This window comes from Gigantopelta aegis, chromosome 9 (assembly GCF_016097555.1).
Source record: "Gigantopelta aegis isolate Gae_Host chromosome 9, Gae_host_genome, whole genome shotgun sequence".
Classification (NCBI taxonomy): domain Eukaryota; kingdom Metazoa; phylum Mollusca; class Gastropoda; order Neomphalida; family Peltospiridae; genus Gigantopelta; species Gigantopelta aegis.
Window position 1 is genome coordinate 9,839,234 of NC_054707.1, and position 23,867 is coordinate 9,863,100.

The window sequence follows — 23,867 nt, forward strand, 5'->3', positions numbered from 1 at the left end:
GTCAAAGGGAACCGATTAATTGGTAACTCAAATGAAGAACTTTAAAACTCACATTAACAAACCCATATTGTTTTAAACCAATACCAACTCGCATATTTTTGTTCAATCAGTTTTAGTGTAAATAAGCATGGCTCTTAAGAAATTGTCATCAAATTCCATAGATTAAATCTTCGTTTTGGATACAGGGAGGCAAAACCTTTTTTTTCTCGAAATATGGACAATCATATGTACACATATATATAAGATCACAACCTAGGTGGACAAGCCAACAAACTACTGGAAATTTGTAGATCGCAGTTAAATATGATGCACCTCTGTGATATTCGTGCATTCCACTTGCCCAACAGTAAGTTTCAGAGTTGGGCTGCACACTGGATCGTACGTTTCTGGATCGTGCGATTGGTGACAATTTGGCCGAAATACGACCACTCGGCAATGTTTGCTACGATCTCCATTTGCGATTGCTCTTAAGACTGATGGTCGCAGGTCGCCATAATTGATAGTACGATCGGTCGCTGATCGCCACCACTAGTCGTACGATCACCAACGACTGGAGAAGATCGATCGCAAGATCAATCGTAGGTAATCGTGCGAATAGTGGTGGCGATCAGCGACCGATCGTACAATCAATTATGGCGACCTGCGACCGCTCGCATGATCGAAAGAAAGAAATGTTTTATTTAACGACTGTCACGGGGATTCTATAACACAATACACTTTGGAATCTGTATTAATCTACGCTGACAAATGTACAGCCGTAGTAGTTAATTAATAACAACAATAATAACAACCCAGAACTGATCACTTAATTAGTTAATCTCTAGGTGTCTAGTTACACAATATGCGAATCACTTCACCGTTACACAACACCCACGCGTGTGATAATTGAGAAACGCTTCCAGGAGAAGTTAATTAATAAAGGAATTACAACACCATTCCTAACTGGTTAATTTTTAATTAACCCTACTACTCGTTCAGTAACGTGTGATAATTTAGGAACGCTTCCAGGGGAACTTAATTAATAAAGGAATTACAGCTCTATTCCTAATGGGTTAATTTTTAATTAACCCTAACTACTCATTCAGTAACCTTGTGACACAGAATTAATACTGATACCGATCACAATAAAGACAATAACCTACAGTGTACCTAGGTCCGCTAGGATGACTGGCTAAGCTTTATATTACCAAATACTCATATAATGTTAGAACAAGAAGTCTACGATTTACTTCGTCAGATGACCGAAGACACTGTCTAAAGAATATTGGTATAATACAGTATTAAAATATTTAAAAGTCACATCAATCACATCAAGGTTATACACAGAGCAGAAATAATATATTTACCAGTCCAAACGGACAACATTCCCCCTGGACGCCTTCCAAATGTTTCTCGTCGATATCTCTAAAACACTAGCTATTTATTATAAATCAGGATTTTGCCTGGGGGTACAATGCGGTACCTCACGTATCATCTCATATTCTAACTCTACTAGAGTCGGTATATTTCTCTCTGATCGTCAGTCTGGCTGTCGCCAACCGCGAGCAATCTCCTGGCCATAAACAGCACTACCGGAGATATTACGTAACTACTAGCCACATGGCCTCCGCACCTGGCTGGGTGTGTATTAGGCGTACCGATCGAGGACCGTCGCGCAGAAGTATTACGTAACAAGTTGCCCATCTGGGCTTAAGTGCAATTAAACTGCACACGGCCCTCTAAAACAAGTAAAATCGCCACAGGCGAAAACAAATTAAAAGCATGTACCGTCACAACAACGCACTCAACACATTTTATTTACGGTTATATGGGGTCAGACATATGGTTAAGGACCACACAGATATTGAGAGAGGAAACCCGCTGTCGCCACTTCATGGGCTACTCTTTTCGATTATCAACAAGGGATTTTTTATATGCACCATCCCACAGACAGGATGGTACATACCACTGCCTTTGATATACCAGTCGTGGTGCACTGGCCGGAACGAGAAATAGCTTAATGGGCCCACCGACGGGGATCGATCCCAAACCGACCGCGCATCAAGCGAGCGCTTTTACCACTGGGCTACGTCCCGCCCCTTGCATGATCGATCGCAGCCAGTCGTGAAATGGGTCGCTCAGTCAGATATATAAAGGCTTGCGGTCGTGCGTCAGCATCAGTAGTCATCTAGCTCTCAAGAATTACACTTCGTCGAACTTCTCAACTGAAACTATAAATCGCTATGCCTCCCAAGAAGGGAAAGGGCCGAGGGAAGAGGACCCAGCCAGAGCCAGAATCTAATTTCGGAGAGATTTTGGCTGAGATTCACCCGGTGTCGTAGTGGAGAGTGACCTGTACCCCAGAAGCCATTCCAAATATACTGGTCTGTGAGCTAAAGACTAGGTGTACCAACACTTGTAAGGTCGTGCAACCAGTTGGGACAGGTCGTAACTGGTCGCACTACCAATCGTGAGGTCGTACGACAGGTGGCACCAACAATCGTCAGATGGCATGACCAGTAGCACGACCAATCGTGCGACTACTTGACCCGCGATCATGCACGACGTCTTACGATTTGGAATCGCAGGTCAGAAGTTTTGAACATGACCATCGACCTTGCGACTGATTTTGCTTTGGCGATCACCCACCTTTACGACCAGTCGCGCGCTCTTTCTACGATTTGCCCGCGATTCCAACATTTTTCGGTTGCAGCTAGGTCGTAACCAGGTCGCAGGCCCTTTATGACTGGAGCTTATGGAAACTGTTCACGTTATTTTTGAAATTCATTCTAAATGATTTGTGTCCCCATTGAACCAGATGGTGGAAACTGATGTTTGATAAAATGTTCCCAACAAGACCCTCCAGACCCTAATTATTTCCTAGGAGTTTTTTGTTTCACGGAAACTCATTTATATATGTATATGTTGGTTGATTGTTGTATCTTTGTGTCCATTTTTCAACAACCCCTATGGGTAAATTACACGTGCAGTTATACCGTTAGTCTCACTACATTACTGATACATCGGCTGGGAAATTAGGAGGTTGTGCCCAAGACAGACGTGCTTGATCCGCGATGCCAAAATGGTTGATTGATTGACCAACTAATAAGTCTTCAGATGAAACTATGGACAGCATTTAGATTAGTCGGTTGAGTGCTCGCCTGAGGTGCTTGCGTCGCAGGATGGAACGTACTTGGTGGATCCAGTCAACTGATTGGGGTTTTTCTTGTTCCAACCACTGCACCACAACTGGTCAAAGGCCGTGGTATGTACTTTCCTGTCTGTGTGAAAGTGCATATAAAAGATCCTTTGTTGCATTAGAAAAATGTAGCGGGTTTCTTCTGATAACTATGTGTCAGAATGGCCAAATGCTTGACATCCAATAGCCGATGATTAATTAATCAATATACTCTAATGGTGTCGTCAAACAAAACAAACTTTAACTTCAGATGAAACTGTCTACATTGGCTATTTCTGCATTTTGACTTGATACCTGCATTAAAAATGAGGTGTAAGATATCAAATTTGATAGTTATATAGTTTGTCTGGTGGTTTTGAAAAACTTTTTATTACCCCAGCAGGCATTCATAACGGGGAAAATAAAAATAATAATTTCTCACTGAGAAATTATCATGCATTGGTTTAACGTACAATACTATTGGATGATTTTACGCCGATAAACCAATCACCGTGTCGGTATTAAATATGACATCATCACGATTTGGCAAAGCACACACAATGACGTCACGTAGTTTAAAGCGTTTGCGTTTACATCTTTCTGGTTTCAGTGTAATATAATTCCAATCTCTAAAAATCCCTTTATTATAAACCCTTGGATTGGTCAAATTCGTATCACGTGATGATAAAAACTGGCATTCATAGCACCATGAATCTCAGTTTAGCACTATTTTTGGCTATATAGCCGGAACTACTTTATGAATTATGTCAAGAAAGGAATCCCCGAGGAATTTCCTTGAGATTCTATTTTTAGACATCAAACAGTAATCGTCTGCTGTCAAACTTGTAAACATCTAAAAATCTTCACATATAAATTATACCATACAAAATAGGTCGCTTCAGACATTTTTATTAAAGGTTAAAAGTTATTGAAATTACTTACGTTACATGTTTATAGTGAATTCAAAATCCCACAGCTAAAAATCTATTTTGTCGATCCAAAAAAAGTGTATAATTCCAATGGAATTTGGTCTTTTACAAAAGCGATTTCAAAAACAAAATGCAGTCAGTTCATGCCAACCATTAGCAGTAACGCGCATTCAACGGCATTGTAGTATGACGTACACAACACATAGCCACTGCGATCCAATCTTTAAACGACTCGGGTTTTGAAACTAGGTATATCATGTACATGTCGGGACACAGGAACGAAGCTTCAATTCGAAGCTACAACAGAGAATGTTCCACTTTCCAAAAACGAAACATCAGCATGGCACTGTCAAATGTCACGAATACTTGTGTCGCACCACTTGAAGTCACACATGCCAAAACCATCCTGTGTTGCCACTTCCACAATTACAAGGCCAGTAAACACAGAAACTCGCGACACACCTGTTTCATCCATTTCCGGAAACATTGAAACCACTTTCTCCATGTCAAATCTATCAACACATGGAATTTTCACGCACTCAAACATTTTATAACTGTAATTTCAACGTCGTAATTGGTAAATCTGGACAGTAATCAAAAAATGGCGCCCATCCACAGTTCGTAGTTAAATATTCATACACCAACCGCTTCACATATAAATTATACCATACAAAATAGATCGCTTCAGACATTTTTATTACAGGTTAAAAGTTATTAAAATTACTTACGTTATATGTTTCTAGTGAATTCAAAATGTTTCTAGTTGGTATTGATATTTAATGCAAAAAATTAATATGAATTGTATTAATGATTGTAACATTGTCATTCTCTCATTCGGCTATTGACGGGAAAAGCCGAAACCACCATAGGAATTCCGCTAATGTTGAGTATGAATTTCGTGTTAATAAAATAGTAAATAGTTGGAAAATAGAGTTCACTTTTTATTTTAAAGAGGTTTACATTAATGACATGGTTATGTGTTTGGAATTATAAGAATTGAACGTGAATATTTTTGAGTTTCATGCTAGTATGAAACTCAAAAAATTTCACGTTCAATTCTTAAATAATCGTAGTTTAATGTAATTCATTACCGATTTTAATTTTTTTTTTTTTTACAGAATATATAGAACTTTGGGTTTTGAAAATTATCCGTGAACCGTAAATAAAATACAAAGTTGAAGGACAGTAAAGTAGTTTGCGTCGTTTCTATATACATGGACGTGTAGCCGATGTAGGCTGTATCGAAAATAAAGGCTTTTAAAACCCCCAAATAGCTGGGGTAATAAATAGAATAACAAACTCGGTACCAGTTATTATCAAATTTATGTCCCTCGTGAAATAATTTTCACTCGGGACATAAATTTGATAATAACTGGTAACTTGTTTATTATCCTCTATATATGTATAGATTTTTTAATGTTATGCGAGTTGGTATGCTTTTAAAACTTAATAATATGTTTTAAATGACTATTAAAGGGACATTCCTGAGTTTGCTGCAATTTTAAGATGTTATTGACTAGCAGAGACTTTTTAGCGATTGTAATTACATAATTTATTAGTGGCTGTATATTAAACGTGCTTCCGATCGTTGTAATATTTGTACTAGGTTAAATTTCATTTTATTTCGTTTTTTTCGTACATACGAAGACAAAATCCAGTTTGGGCTTCTTACAAATATTATGACGACCAGAAACACATTGAATATACAAACACTGATATTCTAATCAAGAAAATATATTTAATATGTAAGTTTAATCGTAGAAATATTTTATTAGTCAGAAACATCTTACAATGCAGTAAACTCAGGAATGTCTCTTTAACAGTAAAGAATTACACGCTAATAATAATTCATCTGTTCCGTCTTGATATAAACGCAGTATAGACTATTTTCGTTGATGTCAAAATCATATTAATATCCATTAAGCCATTCTGAACTGTTATAATGATTAATGCTCTTGTCTAAACATCCACAATACAAAACACAATTATTGGTTGAATATTTTATTTCCAGCCTACTTTAAGACCAGCACACCTCATACTGGTGACACAACCAAAAAGCGACACAAGCAGTTAGAGAGAGAAGACTGAACTGTTCCATGACCGTGAACTGTTGTAAACAACGCCATATTTGAACATTCTCCCATTGTAATAATTATGTTCGTTAAAGGTACTGCGCCACTCGCATAATGTTTGTAATGTGCATAGAAGAGTGACCTAGTAACAGTTTAATGTAGTCGCTAACAAAGTACTTCTGTTGCTTCTGGGCCGAGCACGCTGACGTCGTTGATGTAGTCACTTACAGATAATAAAATTTGTTCCGTTTCGTGCGCATTATCCTGCAAATAAATATATAATATGAATTGAAATGAACAAATTGCATACGTTAGGGGTAGGGTGGGGTGGGGTGGGTTGAGGTGAGGTGCGGTATGCGTGGAGTGTGGTTGTGTTTCGGGGTGTAGTACTTACCAAGCTGTATTGTGGCTTGTTTGAGACATTTCGCTAGGGCAGTACTTACCAAGCTGTATTGCGGCTTGTTTGAGACACTTCGCTAGGGCAGTACTTACCAAGCTGTATTGCGACTTGTTTGAGACACTTCGCTAGGGCAGTATTTACCAAGCTGTATTGCGACTTGTTTGAGACACTTCGCTAGGGCAGTACTTACCAAGCTGTATTGCGGCTTGTTTGAGACACTTCGCTAGGGCAGTACTTACCAAGCTAGTGTGCAGCTTGTTTGAGACACTTCGCTAGGGCAGTACTTAGCAAGCTGTTGTGCGACTTGTTTGAGACACTTCGCTAGGGTAGTACTTACCAAGCTGGTGTGCGGCTTGTTTGAGACACTTTGCTAGGGCAGTACTTACCAAGCTGTATTGCGGCTTGTTTGAGACACTTCGCTAGGGCAGTACTTACCAAGCTGTATTGCGACTTGTTTGAGACACTTCGCTAGGGCAGTACTTACCAAGCTGTATTGCGACTTGTTTGAGACACTTCGCTAGGGCAGTACTTAACAAGTTGTTGTGCGGATTGTTTGGGACATTTTGCTAGGGCAGTACTTACCAATCTGTATTGCGGCTTGTTTGAGACACTTCGCTAGGGCAGTACTTACCAAGCTGTATTGCGGCTTGTTTGAGACACTTCGCTAGGGCAGTACTTACCAAGCTGTATTGCGACTTGTTTGAGACACTTCGCTAGGGCTGTACTTACCAAGCTGTATTGCGGCTTGTTTGAGACACTTCGCTAGGGCAGTACTTACCAAGCTGTATTGCGACTTGTTTGAGACACTTCGCTAGGGCAGTACTTACCAAGCTATATTGCGGCTTGTTTGAGACACTTCGCTAGGGCAGTACTTACGAAGCTGTATTGCGGCTTGTTTGAGACATTTCTCTAGGGCAGTACTTACCAAGCTGGTGTGTGGCTTGTTTGAGACACTTCGCTAGGGCAGTACTTACCAAGCTGTATTGCGACTTGTTTGAGACACTTCGCTAGGGCAGTACTTAACAAGTTGTTGTGCGGATTGTTTGGAACATTTTGCTAGGGTAGTATTTACCAAGCTGTTGTGTGGCTTGCTTGAGACACTTCGCTAGGGCAGTACTTACCAAGCTGTATTGCGGCTTCTTTGAGACACTTCGCTAGGGCAGTACTTACCAAGCTGTATTGCGGCTTGTTTGAGACATTTCTCTAGGGCAGTACTTACCAAGCTGGTGTGCGGCTTGTTTGAGACACTTCGCTAGGACAGTACTTACCAAGCTGTATTGCAGCTTGTTTGAGACACTTCGCTATGGCAGTACTTACCAAGCTGTATTGCGGCTAGTTTGAGACATTTCTCTAGGTCAGTACTTACCAAGCTGTATTGCGGCTTGTTTGAGACACTTCGCTAGGGCAGTACTTACCAAACTGTATTGCGACTTGTTTGAGACACTTCGCTAGGGCTGTACTTACCAAGCTGTATTGCGGCTTGTTTGAGACACTTCGCTAGGGCAGTACTTACCAAGCTGTATTGCGACTTGTTTGAGACACTTCGCTAGGGCAGTACTTACCAAGCTGTATTGCGGCTTGTTTGAGACACTTCGCTAGGGCAGTACTTACCAAGCTGTATTGCGACTTGTTTGAGACACTTCGCTAGGGCAGTACTTACCAAGCTGTATTGCGGCTTGTTTGAGACACTTCGCTAGGGCAGTACTTACCAAGCTGTATTGCGGCTTGTTTGAGACATTTCTCTAGGGCAGTACTTACCAAGCTGGTGTGCGGCTTGTTTGAGACACTTCGCTAGGGCAGTACTTACCAAGCTGTATTGCGACTTGTTTGAGACACTTCGCTAGGGCAGTACTTAACAAGTTGTTGTGCGGATTGTTTGGAACATTTTGCTAGGGTAGTATTTACCAAGCTGTTGTGTGGCTTGCTTGAGACACTTCGCTAGGGCAGTACTTACCAAGCTGTTGTGTGGCTTGCTTGAGACACTTCGCTAGGACAGTACTTACCAAGCTGTATTGCGGCTTGTTTGAGACACTTCGCTAGGGCAGTACTTACCAAGCTGTATTGCGGCTTGTTTGAGACATTTCTCTAGGGAAGTACCTACCAAGCTGGTGTGCAGCTTGTTTGAGACACTTCGCTAGGACAGTACTTACCAAGCTGTATTGCCGCTTGTTTGAGACACTTCGCTAGGGCAGTACTTACCAAGCTGTATTGCGGCTAGTTTGAGACATTTCGCTAGGGTAGTACTTACCAAGCTGTATTGCGGCTTGTTTGATACACTTCGCTAGGGCAGTACTTACCAAGCTGTATTGCGGCTTGTTTGAGACATTTTGCTAGGGCAGTACTTACCAAGCTGGTGTGCGGCTTGTTTGAGACACTTCGCTAGGGCATTACTTACCAAGCTGTATTGCGGCTTGTTTGGGACATTTCGCTAGGGCAGTACTTACCAAGCTGTATTGCAGCTTGTTTGAGACACTTCGCTAGGGCAGTACTTACCAAGCTGTATTGCAGCTTGTTTGAGACACTTCGCTATGGCAGTACTTACCAAGCTGTATTGCGGCTAGTTTGAGACATTTCTCTAGGTCAGTACTTACCAAGCTGTATTGCGGCTTGTTTGAGACACTTCGCTAGGGCAGTACTTACCAAACTGTATTGCGACTTGTTTGAGACACTTCGCTAGGGCTGTACTTACCAAGCTGTATTGCGGCTTGTTTGAGACACTTCGCTAGGGCAGTACTTACCAAGCTGTATTGCGACTTGTTTGAGACACTTCGCTAGGGCAGTACTTACCAAGCTGTATTGCGGCTTGTTTGAGACACTTCGCTAGGGCAGTACTTACCAAGCTGTATTGCGACTTGTTTGAGACACTTCGCTAGGGCAGTACTTACCAAGCTGTATTGCGGCTTGTTTGAGACACTTCGCTAGGGCAGTACTTACCAAGCTGTATTGCGGCTTGTTTGAGACATTTCTCTAGGGCAGTACTTACCAAGCTGGTGTGCGGCTTGTTTGAGACACTTCGCTAGGGCAGTACTTACCAAGCTGTATTGCGACTTGTTTGAGACACTTCGCTAGGGCAGTACTTAACAAGTTGTTGTGCGGATTGTTTGGAACATTTTGCTAGGGTAGTATTTACCAAGCTGTTGTGTGGCTTGCTTGAGACACTTCGCTAGGGCAGTACTTACCAAGCTGTTGTGTGGCTTGCTTGAGACACTTCGCTAGGGCAGTACTTACCAAGCTGTATTGCGGCTTGTTTGAGACACTTCGCTAGGGCAGTACTTACCAAGCTGTATTGCGGCTTGTTTGAGACATTTCTCTAGGGAAGTACCTACCAAGCTGGTGTGCAGCTTGTTTGAGACACTTCGCTAGGACAGTACTTACCAAGCTGTATTGCCGCTTGTTTGAGACACTTCGCTAGGGCAGTACTTACCAAGCTGTATTGCGGCTAGTTTGAGACATTTCGCTAGGGTAGTACTTACCAAGCTGTATTGCGGCTTGTTTGATACACTTCGCTAGGGCAGTACTTACCAAGCTGTATTGCGGCTTGTTTGAGACATTTTGCTAGGGCAGTACTTACCAAGCTGGTGTGCGGCTTGTTTGAGACACTTCGCTAGGGCATTACTTACCAAGCTGTATTGCGGCTTGTTTGGGACATTTCGCTAGGGCAGTACTTACCAAGCTGTATTGCAGCTTGTTTGAGACACTTCGCTAGGGCAGTACTTACCAAGCTGTATTGCGGCTTGTTTGTGACACTTCGCAAGGGCAGTACTTACCAAGCTGGTGTGCGGCTTGTTTGAAACACTTCGCTAGGGCAGTACTTACCAAGCTGTATTGCGGCTTGTTTGAGACACTTCGCTAGGGCAGTACTTACCAAGCTGGTGTGCGGCTTGTTTGAAACACTTCGCTAGGGCAGTACTTACCAATCTGTATTGCGGCTTGTTTGAGACACCTCGCTAGGGTAGTACTTACCAAGCTGTATTGCAGCTTGTTTGAGACACTTCCCTAGGGCAGTACTTACCAAGCTGTATTGCGGCTTGTTTGAGACACCTCGCTAGGGTAGTACTTACCAAGCTGTATTGCAGCTTGTTTGAGACACTTCGCTAGGGCAGTACTTACCAAGCTGTATTGCGGCTAGTTTGAGACATTTCTCTAGGGCAGTACTTACCAAGCTGTATTGCGGCTTGTTTGAGACACTTCGCTAGGGCAGTACTTACCAAGCTGGTGTGCGGCTTGTTTGAGACATTTTGCTAGGGCAGTACTTACCAAGCTGGTGTGCGGCTTGTTTGAGACACTTCGCTAGGGCATTACTTACCAACCTGTATTGCGGCTTGTTTGGGACACTTCGCTAGGGCAGTACTTACCAAGCTGTATTGCGGCTTGTTTGAGACACTTTGCTAGGGCAGTACTTACCAAGCTGTATTGCAGCTTGTTTGAGACACTTCGCTAGGGCAGTACTTACCAAGCTGTATTGCGGCTTGTTTGAGACACTTCGCTAGGGCAGTAGTTACCAAGCTGGTGTGCGGCTTGTTTGAAACACTTTGCTAGGGCAGTACTTACCAAGCTGTATTGCAGTACTTACCAAGCTGTATTGCAGCTTGTTTGAGACACTTCGCTAGGGCAGTACTTACCAAGCTGTATTGCGGCTTGTTTGAGACACCTCGCTAGGGTAGTACTTACCGAGCTGGTGTGCAGCTTGTTTGAGACATTTCGCTAGGGCAGTACTTACCAAGCTGGTGTGCGGCTTGTTTGAGACACTTCGCTAGGGCAGTACTTACCAAGCTGTATTGCGGCTTGTTTGCGACACTTCGCTAGGGCAGTACTTACCAAGCTGTATTGCGGCTTGTTAGAGACACTTCGCTTGGGTAGTACTTACCAAGCTGGTGTGCGGCTTGTTTGAGACACTTCGCTAGGGCAGTACTTACCAAGCTGTATTGCGGCTTGTTTGAGACACTTCGCTAGGGCAGTACTTACCAAGCTGTATTGCGGCTTGTTTGAGACACTTCGCTAGGACAGTACTTACCAAGCTTTTGTGCGGCTTGCTTGAGACACCTCGCTAGGGTAGCCGTGTCCCCAACTGCTTGAGCACGTCGTAAACTCTCACCAAAGCAGTTAGGATACGCCCTCCTGTCTGGTCCTCTGTATTGAGCTTTCGGATGTAGTCGACCGCCAATCCAGTATCTGCGACAAGAGACGACAAGACTTATTCTACTAATTTTTTTAAAAGTTTGGTTTCATATTCTGTATTATCGTTTGTCAACTAAGTTAATCAAATTCAAATAAGAAATAAAAGTGTGTATGTTATGTATTTTATTTGAGCCATTCAGAAATCAATATTTAAAATAAAAACAAAGACTACAGGCGCGGAACCAGAATTTTTACAGGGGAGGGGGTTTACATGCAACGACTTCAAACAGTTCATACATACTAAAAGTGTACGAGGCGGTGTTGCAGGGGTTTTCAGAGCCTTGTTTATAAATATGTCCTTTTAATTTAAAACTGCTCTTTTTGTCTAGCTGGAGGAATAATGAAGCGCAAATTACTCTGCCTTAAGTGAGTAATTTTTTGTTGGGTGTGCTGGGGGCGTAGTTAATATTAGTTATGAATATCTGAAGATATGGATAGGTTTTTAACTTATTTTCATATTGACAATTAGATAGCAATACTGACGAAACTTGTTCGGGTAAATCATACTGCTGCCCCCCCCCCCCCCAGCCCCCCCCCCCACCGAAATTACTCCCGTACTGCAAAATGATGGGTTTTTTTATAACAGGGGGGCGGGACGTAGTAGCCCAGTGGTAGAGCGCTTGCTCGATGCGCGGTTGGTGTGGGATCGATCCCCGTCGGTGGCCCATTGGGCTATTTCTCGTTCCAGCCAGTGCACCACAACTGGTATATCAAAGGCGGTGGTATGTACTACCCTGTCTGTGGGATGGTGCATATAAACGATCCCTTGCTGCTAATCAAAAAGAGTAGCCCATGAAGTGGCGACAGCGGGTTTCCTCTTTCAATATCTGTGTGGTCCTTAACCATATGTCTGACGCCATATAACCGTAAAAATAAAATGTCTTGAGAGCGTCGTTGAATAAAACATTTGTTTCTTTGATCACAGGGATAGGAATGCTGTTCTGGGATTTTGTTGAGATGTTTGTAAACCACGCCCACCATCACCGCGAAAATTAAATGGATGGTACTCATGTCGATCTATTTAGTTTTTTTTTTTTAATTCCATGCTCTCTGTGTGAAAAAAAGACGACAAAGGTATCCATAGAGACTTCAAAGTACACAAACACACCTCACCTGTCCCTCTGTTCATAATGATAGGAACAAACATCGTTTACCGGTCTGTAGTAGGCTGTTCATTATCAGAAACTAAACATAATATTACACTCTGAAACCAAAACATTTTTTGGTGCAAGTGCTATGCATTACCACAGTGTATATTTTGGATATGAGAACAATACGGAATGTAAATACATACATCAACAACAAAGACTACAGGCGCGGATCCAGAATGTTTTACAGGGGAGGGGGTTTACATGCAAAAACTTATATGGACGTTATACATTACCAGTGAATGTACTCTGAAATAAATGTGAAAAATATGTGTATGTTGTGAGCGGTGTGTGTGTGTGTGTGTGTGTGTGCGCGCGCGCGCGAGGGGTGGGGGGTTCCAGACTCCCTGGACTCCCTGGATCCGCGCCTGGACTAGGACAACAATGACACAATAACAAAGCACGACACGACATATGAATCACTACTATCTACAATGACATTTACAGACACAACGCAGTAGTAATCTAACTAAATCTTCCATCTGTTTTTAAAATAGAACATCAACACTTCATTTAATACGTAATACATAACATAATTCATATCCCATTCTGAGGGCAGCTAACAAATACCAGATTACAATGATGACCCCATGCTTATCAAACTTTAAAAATAAAGTCTAGACTCATGTCTCTAACAATGTGTAGAGATTTTAACGTAATTATTGGCAACGCCATGCAAATGCGTGTGCCGTCATTAAATATTTGAGTCTAGATTCTAAAGTATTGTAAGCACAGGTCACGATCTTGGTTTAAATATATATTATCAACATTGTTTCACTTAAGTCTACAACCTTGTTTTTTTTTAATCAGTTAGGCCCAAAACACACCAAAGATGTGGCGTGTGTGGCAAAGACTCGCACTCTTACGCCTCTGCCTGTTTGACAATGTAAAAGTATAACACTGGTAACATACTCGCCAAACCCAGACCTAGGTTAGGTGTGTTCTGTGCCATACTCGTGTATACCGAACTATTTTATTCTGTAAACACAATATGAAATAACAACCGTATTAGATTTATTAAAAATGGAAACATGCAGCATTATATGTGTCATATTGGCCATGCTACGAACGCTTTTTCAAACCAGCCTGAGTTTTTAGGCATTCAAATCAAAATGCAGTGGTTTGCGAGCAAGCCAAACAAATGCGATATGTACAGAGTAGCACGTACCACAATTAGTGTCATCACGTGACGCCAGCCATAGCAAGGTCAAATTATCTTGCACGTGCCGTTTATAATATGTACAATAAACTGTGCATAAAGCGTGATATTCGTGAATAGCAGTACTCGAGTGTTTTCGGTTATTTTTCGTGACATTTCTGGCGTTTTCGTCAACAAGGAAGTACGGCTTGAATTATTATATCGACGTCATCAAATTCTGGATTTCTTAGGAGTGAAGCTAAAATAAAACCTGTGATCCAAACCATATATAACTATTCAATTCGTTCTTTTATATATTTTTAAAGAAAGCTTGAAACAGCTGCGATGCAGCGATGGTACCATGTCGTGATTCATATTAATTAGTCCATTTATTAAATGTAATGTTAAACTTTTAACTCTGTAGCTGAGATAACCATAGGCCTATGGGAGGGCAATTTACTAGAGGGAATTTGCCCTTTAGGAACAGTTTGAGGGGTCCTTGATTTAATCGATGCTCTATATGAACTATAAAATACCGCTATCCTCTCAAAGAACTCCACTATTAAATGTTCACTAAATATAATAAAATTGTGAACTATGAGCTATAGAGTGTAAATCTATTTTACTGTATACCTTGTATTCCCATTAAAGGGACAGTTCTGAGTTTGTTGCAATTTTTAAATAGTTATCGACCAACAGAGACTTTTTAACGATTGTAATTACATATCAAATATATTTTTCTGCATAAAATATTAGTGGCTGTATATTAAACATGTTTCTGATCGTTCTACTATTTGTACTAGGTTAAATTTCATTTTATTTCCTAAAACATATTTTTTTTGTACGTACGAACTTATTTGAAGACAAAATCCAGTTTGGGCTTCTTAAAAATATTAAGATGACCAGAAACACATTGCATATACAGACACTGATATTCTAAACAAGAAAATATATTTAATATGTAAGTTTAATCGTAGAAATATTTTATTAGTCGGAAACATCTTACAATGCAGCAAACTCAGGAATGTCCATTTAACAAGTAAAAAAGTGTTCTTCCTACTTTTGCTTCACGTATGCGCCACTAAGTATAAAATGCCCACGCTAAAGACTCCAAACTTTATCCCAAAACAAGAATGGCTTATCATTATTCATACGTGACGTCATTCTAGATCATGTCCAGGTTGCATGGTACCAAAGAAGAGAGTTCCGTGTCAAAGTTCGAGGTGCACCGTCAAATATTAACGGAGTAAAAACAGATGTGGGTGTGATTGTTAGTAATATGTGACATTGATTATTTGTGCAAATACTATTATCCACTGACAATAAATAAATACACTTTTCTTTGTTATACAGTTGTTATGCAGTATATACAAGAGGTTGAAACTAATGTGGGGTACCCCCAAAAATGGAATTGCAATTTTCAGCAAAAATGACAGTTGCTAATAAAACATTAATTAAATATCTTAAATGGTATGTGACCCCCCCCCCCCCCCCCCCCCCCCCGTTTCTTGCAGGTAGATTAGATTTGAGGTGCCACACTTTTTATTGCTGTACTTCCTGGGTGTGTATGCTGCCTATATCAGTTTTATTAGTAAACGTTAACATTATCGGCAGTAGGAATTGATTTGGTCTAATAGAACCTTCAGTCCACAACACTGCAGAAGGGGAAAATTTACAGCCATTTCAAGGGAGTTAACTCATTACCTTTAAGCAAAAAAAAGCAATTGTAATGCAATAATAACTGACGTAGCCTTTACTGGAAATCAAGAACATACGTAATGTCATATTCTAACTACAACCTGACTACAACTTGTAAAAAAACCATTTCATTTTTCTGGTTTTAACTTTAAGTTAAACTTTAATATAAACTGGCTGGCTTAATCAACAAAATAACAGCTGCATATAATATCAAGCAATTATCCTTATTAATACAAAAACCGACAGAACAGAACGTATCAGAAAAAAAAGTATATGGATATATCCAACATAGGTTCACTGAAAACGTAATTTCCTATTCATTATAAAATTGTAGCATTGTGCAATATATTTATTTTCATTTGGATAAATGATATAAATGCTATTTTCATTTCAGCGTCCTAGTCGATTTATCAATATGCTGTTATAAATTATCATCCTAATACTGACTGAAATGCAAGCTGCAAATCACTATTTACCGAACGCCATAGGATAAGAGTCAGCAAATGTTAATATACTTTTCAAAAAAAAGTAGGGGAACTCTAATAAGAATTTACAATTGCCAAAATTGTAAGGTATATTTGCTGTGGGGAATGGTTATATGATAATAGTGAATTAACTGGGCAAACATTACAACCGGTAGTTCAGTATTACAGTAGGTTTTATGACCACCAAAGATCTTGAAGGACGATTGGGGTCAGAAGTGAAATTTGAAAGTTGACATGGGTTTTTTTTATCAGTAAATCGAAAATTCAAACAATAAAAATGACTAAACACAAAACAATAATAACTGTATGATCAACAGAATGAAAAAGATTGACAGAAATAATGTTCCACAGTGATTAATGGACCTTCCTGGAAATTGTCAAAAACGAGAATGACACCCCACGCACGTGTACGGGGCAACTGCGTGATGCATGTGCAAATTATGGAATGTGTTTCGTGTGTTGATAAACAGACCTGAACGTTCTTTACTGGGATGTCTGCGGTCAAAACGTATCTTTTAATATTTCAGGTTCCCCTACTCTTTTGAAGAGTATATGTTAAATCTCGTGGTTGGACAAGTGGTTCTTGTGAAGAATGTGCAATAAAAACATCAAGTTTGAAATATGCATGTACATTTGAATCAAAGTCAAAAACTCGGAAATGTACTGTAACGGGTCTTTAAAGCGAAACCGCATATGCATGTATAATTTTATTCAATACATGAATTTAAAGAAGTGCACGTGTTAAGCTTAGCGTCAACTTCCAGTTGTTACGACAAAAATCGTAACGTAAGAACGCATCGTATGCCACAGCTATAATGCGATTTTTTTGAAGTGGCCAACACACATAAAACATCTTCACAAAATAAATCCGATTGTTTTAATTACTTAGGCTGTCAACTTATTTACATAATAACTGTTAGAAATAATTTATATGAGTCTGTTCCTCACAATAATGCAACGCACCTGCGATCGGTCATATTAAACCCACAAATCCGATTTGATAATCTACCTCAATTGACGGAAACACGCAATAGATTCCGAAAAATAACTTTATACACAGGACTACAGCCACTTGTTGAATATTGGATATTGTATGTGTCGACACATACCTGAGTCAAAGAGCTCACCACGTACTCGACGGGTCACGTTAATACGATTGAATAATTTACCGGGTATTCTGCAAGAAAACCAATCTCGTTATTTAGCAAATGTTTCTAAATCGGTACTCCCAACTCTATATGGATAGATGCACGTAAAATGTTTCCTAGTCCCTGACTTCGTATATCATAAAAATTACATTTGTATACATGTATATATTAGTATGCGATGCAGCTATGTAAAGGGTGGCTTCATAATTATGAATTTACAAAAAAATAATTATTACACAATGCTACTATTAATTATAGATGTTTTACCGTTCTTTATACACTATTGATACTTGAAATATCAAAATATTAAAAAATAACAGACCCATCGACCAATAGAGATCCGGTATTTAATTTCCAATTTTGTCAATTGTAGATAATTAATTTGTAAAAAAATACTTAATGTTAAATTTTTATTTAAAGTTTTAGAAATTTAATAAAAAAAATAAAATATCAAATATATCTCTATTAGTTTGTGAAGAATGCCCCAGAAAATCATAGTACCGTGTTTCAGAACTATTTGATCAACATTCTAGGAGAAGATATACTTTTAAATTTTGAAAAAAAGAAAGAAAGAAATGTTTTATTTAACGACGCACTCAACACATTTTATTTACGGTTATATGGCGTCAGACATATGGTTAAGGACCACACAGATTTTGAAAGGAAACCCGCTGTCGCCACTACATGGGCTACTCTTCCGATTAGCAGCAAGGGATCTTTTATTTGCCATGGCCTTTGTTGAACCAGTTATGGATCACTGGTCGGTGCAAGTGGTTTACACCTACCCATTGAGCCTTGCGGAGCACTCACTCGGGGTTTGGAGTCGGTATCTGGATTAAAAATCCCATGCCTCGACTGGGATCCGAACCCCAGTACCTACCAGCCTGTAGACCGATGGCCTACCACGACGCCACCGAGGCCGGTTTTAAATTTTGAATGTTAAATTAAATGTTAATACAAATTCAAACTTTCTAAATAACTCTCTATTAGTTTGTGAATGGAACTAAAACCATATTTAATTACTTGTATATATATTTGATTCATTATTCGTGAATGATAACCATGAGGTGTTGGTAAAAAGCGAGTTTATTTCATCTTCACAGTTTGTTACATATCTATCCACACTAACCAAGGAACGGCATGAACAAGAACAACATTGTTGGAGTAGGACAACATGGTGGACCGAGTACTCTGACGGTAAGGGAGCTAGACGTACATTTGTACAGTTATTCGCTCATTACTGTCAAGAACCAATCTATCTATATATATATATATATATATATATATATATATATATATATATATATATATATATATATATATTATGCGCAATAGCTGCCTACCAAACGGTACTCAAAGATTCCCGCTCTAATACAACAACAATCCTATGTTTGACGTTACATACCTTCACATCGATAATTTTTCGAGTTCTCTGATAACACATTTTTTTAACATATTAATCACTAATACACACACTATATGAAGAAACCCGACAGAACCCCATTTCAATAATGTTCCGGTTAAATACGTAGTTGCTGACGGGTTTCTTCCTGTAGTTAATTTTTAAATTTTTGTTCGTTGTAAATTCTGTGACTGTCATCATATGTAACTTGCATAACGTACCATGTCATGGCAACCGAATTTTAAGATTCACTGTAGGGTGGTTTTGGAAAATATTCTAGCAGACAGTGCATGTAAAAAACCTAAAGGATGATGCAAGTCATGACAAATTGATTATTCTTAGTTTTCTCTTCAGCGGTTATGACACTACCTTTTCGGTTCACGAATTTCGTTTAAAAAACCGTTAAGCAATTGGGTTTTGTCGTATATCATATTTTCAACATACACATTATGTCGTACTATTTTGACACTCTCAGTAATTCTAGTATATCATATACATATACTGGCGTAAAAAAACATCCCAAAATGTCGAACATAAACACAATAAGAACACTATCTTATTGCAATTGAAATTAAAAAATATAACATGTCGTCCATAATTTTCTTCTCGGTTTTTTTTTTTGTGAGACTATAGTTGTACTATGAAATATCGTATCGCCAGATATGTTAAATTAACATAAGTAAGAAGTAAGACATTGGTTAGTACATTATCTCAATACTTACGGTGACGGGTCATTGCAGCATATCTTTTCTGAAAGTAACAGACACATTTATATCCATGTCTTTAACGTTGCATGCAGATAGGTCAATGGTTTTCATTGTAATGTTGTTTCATCAGACTCTTCACTACCATGTTGAATCTCATGCAGCCATGCACTTTGTAACATGCGCGTGAATAAACACCATGCACTAATTATTTACAGTATTCTCAGATAATTCAACTTATCTTACTTCCAATTATCTATATCATATAAAACGTAGTATTACTATTTTTAAATTACAGATTATTACATGCATTTTTAGTTATTGTCATGCAACATGCAGTTAGACGCCTTTTCCCACTTGAGACGGCCATTGAGCTTACAATAACAACACGTGCAAAACATTTTTATTAATGATATTTCCCCAAAAACATGGCCTAAAAATTAACATACATGTATTTTCAGTTACTTTTATGGTAGTAAATGTATTATTACTAAGGAATGATCATTATCAGTTTCTAAATTACATATTGTTTCCATGCTTTTTTTAAATTGTCATGCAGTATGCAGCTGGAAACCATTTCCCCCTTAATAGTCTGAGATAAGCTACATGCATGCGTGATACATGCTACTCACTGTCAATCTGCGAGACACTGTGACCCGGAAGTGGTTTGTCTTCGTTAAAAAGTGACGACCACAGTGGTCCGTGTCTATAACTTGGCAGGTTTTGTACAGGGTCATGCGTTGACCTACTTCGAACTGAAAACGAAATAAGAAATTACGTAATTACAGATTAAGCATCGAAGAGGTGCGTGAATAAAGAAGACAGGACAATTTGTCTAACACTATTGCAAGGCGATTTGAACAAGGGCTTCTTAACACAGGTCGTCGCAATTCGCTATATAGTGGGTAGGTTTGACGGTATATTCATTATGATTGTGCATATAAAAGATATCTCGCTTCTAATAAAACAAAAATGTAGCGGGTTTCTTCTCTAAGGTTATACGTCGAAATCACCAAATGTTTGACATCTAAAAGCCGATTGTTAATAAATCAATGTGCTCTAGTGGTGTCGTTAAACAAAACAAACTTTAACTTTCTATACTCATTACCGTCATACCAAATAAGCTGTTAGGAGATTGCTGAACAAGTAGTAACCTATATTAATACATCTCCCTACATTTTATAATACAAATATTTTTACGACAAAGTACCAATGATTCAATTTATTCCCAATTTACTAAGTATATATATATATATATATAAACGTAAAATAAATGAAAAAGTTATTCTTACGTTATTTTGAGCCTATTTAAAATAATTAATATGATAAACTAAACTAAAGAATATTTTATTAATCTCAAAACGTTTGCTATTAATAATGAAGTTCTGAACAGATTTCAATATAATTACACAATAAAAAATGTGTTCCAATAAATATTATGATCATTTGACAAATGTGTATTACGAACTAGCGTATTTACTTGATTAATTTCACCGAGACTGTAATAAAACGAAATAAGCTGATTTCACTTCATTAACACTACATCACATTCATTTCAATTTAATTTTAACTTTATTTTCGTGTGCATGTCAATTTAAAGTTCAAGCACACTGTCCTGGACAAGCACATCGACTGTCTGGGCAAGCACATCGACTGTCTGGGCAAGCACATCGACTTTCCGGGCTGACAGTCCATCACGTGGATTAATGGTTGGTTGTTACAGAGAAAGAAGTTGACGTAGTGGATTGCAACCTCCTGATGACCCGTGAAACCTTACTCTGGGTGGGAGTCGGTATCTGGATATGAACTCTCTGCCTTCCAACGTTCAGTCCAGTCAAGGTCTAAGCCATTACACCACCGAGGTCAAACACATATAGGGCCCATTTTACAAAGCCTGCTTTTTTTCTTAAAGGGACATTCCTGAGTTTGCTGCTAACAGAGTCAGTTTATAGATTGTAATTACATATCAAATATATTTTTCTGCATAATATATTAGTGGTTGTATATTAAACGTGTTTCTGATCTTTCTAATATTTGTACCAGATTAAATTCCATTTTATTTCCTAAAATACAATTTTTTTCGCACGTACGAAATTATTTGAAAATAAAATCCAGTTTGGGCTTCTTACAAATATTAAGACGACCAGAAACACATTAAATATACAGACACTGATTTCTAAACAAGAAAATGTGTTTAATATGTAAGTTTAATCGTAGAAATAGTTTATTAGTCGGAAACATCTTACAATGTAGCAAACTGAGGAATGTCCCTTTAAACGCAGGTGTTTAAGCAGTGTAGATAGTTACACGCGCGCAAGACATAAACAGTCTTTATAAAGTCGGCCCATAATGCTCAATATTGTTTTCATACCGTTGTGTGGCAAGTGTTTGATATTCCACGGCACTGTGGTTTTTATACTTCTGAAACATAAATTAATAAATTTATATGATAACATAAATAAATATATATTTTTACAATTTGAAACATAACGCAAATACAAATATATTTATATTCAACAACAAATTAACAAAATTAAAATATTGGCGGTCAAATTTACAAAGCTTGTTTTTGTTTTACATGATTATAACTACATATAATTGCATTGATTAAATATCTGTGTTTTCAAAAGTCGAATTTAGTAAATTTGGCCCGATATAATACATCATTTAACAGATGTTTGTACTAAGAATGGCAGCCATAAGTCCACAAATAAAAAAGCTTTTACATTTACCGATTTAGAAGCAGACATGGCAAAAATCACAATTAAATACATAGAAATGATGGTCCAACAAAGATCAAATATACTTAATAAAGATATGTTTCATATTAATTTGATCAATTATGTTTTTTTATATTAAATCACAATTAAATACATAGAAATGATGGTCCAACAAAGATCAAATATACTTAATAAAGATATGTTTCATATTAATTTGATCAATTATGTTTTTTTTATATTAAATCACAATTAAATACATAGAAATGATGGTCCAACAAAGATCAAATATACTTAATAAAGATATGTTTAATATTAATTTGATCAATTATGTTTTTTTATATTAATTTCTTATGATAGTATACCAAACTAACAATGTTATATTAATTCTAACTACATTGTTCTCGAAGTATGTGTTTAATTCAGTTGTATTATTAAATGTATATGTATATTCAGAAAAAATGTCTTAAAACGTATGATCACAAATAGTGGATTATGGGATCGAGTTTCAATTCAACTGATGTTTGACACAGTATGTTCCCTTACATCCAATCTATATATTTAAAATATCAGCCCGTGATGTTTGTGTTCGAAATAAATAGCCACAATTATTTGTTTAATTGAATGTTATGTTGCATAAATGAACGGAAACACGTAAAAATGTATGTTCTAAAACATAACTACAATCGATTGATACATAAAACAAAATATGCACATGTATGTATTAGCAAGTAGCACGAAATTATTTATTTCATTATCATTAAAGTTTACCTTTTCCCACTAAATCCATTGCAACAGACACCCCCTGAAACAAATTCAAAACAAAAATGTGAGCCAATTGTTTTGATAATAATAATAAATGTACATTTGTTACACCTGTATTCATTGTCTGTATGAATACATTTAATGCGAAAATAATGTCTTTTTGGCGGCTGGACTAAGTTTTCAATATGTGTTCATATAATGCAAAATCAAGCTTCGAAGGAAGGAATTGTTTTATTTAACGACGCACTCTACACATTTTATTTAAGGTTATATGGCGTCAGACATATGGTTAAGGACTATACCGATATTGAGAGAGGAAACCCGCTGTCGCCACTTCCATGGCTACTCTTTTCGATTAGCAGCACGGGATCTTTTATATGGACCATCCCACAGACAGGATAGTAAATACCAAGGCCTTTGTTAGACAGTTGTGGAGCACTGGCTGGAACGAGAAATAGCCCAATGGGTTAAAACTTCGATGTCAGCATATATTTACCAATTAATAATACAAATGTGCCATGATATAATACTTTTAGAACATGTAACTCTCTAGTATGTGTAATTAAAAATATATGATGTTATGAAATCTTTAAATGTTATGTAGTTTCTGTGTTTTTAAAAAACATATTCAAAAGTAACGTTTATAAATCTAAATACCGAATTTTAAAGCACAATGATATTGTGTCCTTGACGATGGCAAAAAAAAAAGAAAGAAAAAAAAAAGAAAGAAAGAAAGATAACAAACAAACTGAACAATGGCACAGAAATAAATATAAGTAATTTTAATTGTATGCTGAAACCACAGGAAAAGTAGTCAGGTATACATAAGGAATATTATATCAAACATGGATTTTAAGTTATATACATGTATGTGGAAACTTAAATGTAACCTGGTTCAAAAGTTATCCTATATAATTTGTTTCCAA

At 38.1% G+C, this 23,867-nt stretch overlaps 1 long non-coding RNA gene across 1 annotated transcript; it reads right to left on the reverse strand.

Moving 5' to 3' along the window:
* Positions 1–6,090: 6,090 nt before the first annotated feature.
* On the reverse strand, positions 6,091–22,982 carry LOC121380530. Its single transcript, XR_005958957.1, has 6 exons — positions 22,948–22,982; positions 21,831–21,880; positions 20,092–20,214; positions 19,478–19,505; positions 11,573–11,730; positions 6,091–6,422 (listed from the first exon to the last, which is right to left on the reverse strand). It is a non-coding gene; the product is annotated as an uncharacterized LOC121380530 (long non-coding RNA).
* Between the last annotated feature and the right edge of the window lie 885 nt (positions 22,983–23,867).